A 2,492-nucleotide genomic window follows, 5' to 3' on the forward strand; every position below is an offset into this window, starting at 1 on the left:
ACTAAAACTGAAAGAACTATTTAATGACAAGGAGGATAAAGAGGCATCGTAAACTGAAAGCTGTTGACAGAAACGTTACAGATTACTCTACTCGATTACTGTAATGTTATTGTATTAAATTCAATGTTTTGTTTAAATTGTATCTGTGTACTGATACTGTAATATCGTTATATCGGGGAAGATTTTACGCTCGATGCGCTAAAAACTCATCGTTATATCGGGAATATCGTTATATCGAAGATCGCTATATCGGGGTTCTGTCCCATACATTTTACTGTAACTTTTGCCGGGACATAGCATATTTATCGTTATACCGGGGATATCGTTATATTCGAGGATCGTTGTATCGTAAGAGCATTGAGATTTAATGTTTTGCGCTAGAAATAAATTATTATCAGTAGTAGTATTGTTTTTTTTTTTTACCTTCTTGCTTCTTTGCAATTTTATTTGAATACATTATAATAATATTATTGTTATTATTGCTATTAATACAAGCGAAGAGGGGGGCTCGCAAGGTTTATAAATTTGTCGCGCGGCGCGCCTCGCGCGTTCATCGTACACCGAGGCAGAAACTTGAGTTGCGAATATTTCTTAGATCTCTTGAGGGTCCGCAGTTGACGTTATCCAGTTCTGTCGTCGGGTGCGTGGCGCAGTGGTCAAGGATCAATTTTCACTTACTGCAAATTCGGAGGGAGCGAGTTCGAATTTCCGGCGAAGCCATACTTTTACAAGTTGTACATTTTTTTTGTCTTTTTAGTTTTATGATCATTTTTCCTGTTATTGTCACTGCTGATCCTTTAAAGCTTCGCGAGAACTTTGCGATAACGTATTTCTAGTTATATATTACTATTACAAAAAAAAGTTGGAAAACTTCATTAAAAAGCCACATACTTAGATCTTGGTAACCACACCAACTCTGCCTACCTGTCGGTACTTAAGGCATATGCGGAGCCGTACGTCACCAGTGCACCGCCAACTACCATATTATGAACGCTAGAGATCAATGGTGCTCAAAGGCTTTGGCCTGCCAATCAGTCAGGGTTAATGAATGTTGTACGTTACCCAGTCGTTAACAAAAAGTAAAAAAGGAGTCAGATGTAAGGTTAACCAAGGCAAAACGAGTCTCTGTCGGGAATTAGAACACTCAATATAGCTTGAAACCAAAAGTTCAGCTATTTTGGGTGTTCTTCATCCAAGCAGAAAAGGAATTTGCCCTCTCTTTTGCATCTGCCTAGCGTAGCTGATTGTCACATACTGAACATCAACCTTGAGGAGACTGCCTGTTCACATCTTCCAAGCACCAAAAATCTGAAAACAATTCGGAGGCGCAAAAAAGTTAAAATTTTTCAACGGAAGACACGGAGATAAACGCCAAACCAGAGTTTGCGTACTTAGTATGATCCAAATTAACTGCTTACTTGCAAAACCGGTCAACTGGTGAGGCAGTCAAAGTCTCTGAATTATTAACTGTTCTTCTTGGATGAGTTGAAATGGTCAAGTCAAACTTTAGGGAATATTAGTGAACTTACGCAACAGCATGGGAGAGGAAAGAGGAAGGTAAACCTTGTGTGATAAACGTGACAAAAACTTTGTCACAAACCTCATCTTACTTAAACAGATCTTTTTGTAAAAGACCAAAAAACATTGATATTTGGTGAAGATCACAACAGAACATGCCCTGTCACGTTTGTCACACACAACTATTTTGCACTGCTCCTCTCTCTACCGTCCAGTTGCGTGAACTCACTATTAGCAGCTGATTCAGAACTTATTCAGAAATGATCGTGCACTTGAGATGGGTGATTTTCCAGTCAGTGACACAGGCGGCTCGAAAGAAAAACCCCGAGTGCTCCCAATAGTAGTGGAACCTATGACTCTCTGGCGACTAGTTCAGATGCTCTACTATACCACTAAGCCACAGGAGACTCGTGGGTGTCCTCTTTCTCACGTATTCACCAGGCTCAAAATTCACCATCAAATCTTCATGATCGTGCACTTGTTTAGTGCGGGTCACGTAATATTGACCCATAAATGCACGAGGGTCTAAAAATTACCGTAAAAAACCGGTGGAATAAAACTACGGCAAAATTTCAACACCTGCCCCCAATTTGTTATTTTAATTCGGGCAAAAAAATCCTAGAATAGCTTGGCCGAACTTAGGGGGGAAATATCACTTCCATCACAGGGAACAAGGTTTTAGTCAGGTTTCTGAGACTCAGTTCATAAGTCATGCTTCTGGCGTGCCGAACTTAATTCTTGATAAAAGCACGGCAGAAGTACCGTCTGAATCAAAGTTTTGAATTTGGTTCTGCAGTTAATTAAGTTCGACAAAGTCTGCCGTGCTACACGAATGACACGGCAGTGATTCAAATTTCGTGCTTCTGCCGTGTCAAATTTAATCAATAAATTTCGGAATTCGGAAATATGATGTATTTTTCTTTAATTTCATTTACAGCTGAACTTGTAGTACGTTAAGAATAAAAAGTTCGTCC

The sequence above is a fragment of the Porites lutea genome, chromosome 9 (assembly GCF_958299795.1).
Source record: "Porites lutea chromosome 9, jaPorLute2.1, whole genome shotgun sequence".
Lineage (NCBI taxonomy): Eukaryota > Metazoa > Cnidaria > Anthozoa > Scleractinia > Poritidae > Porites > Porites lutea.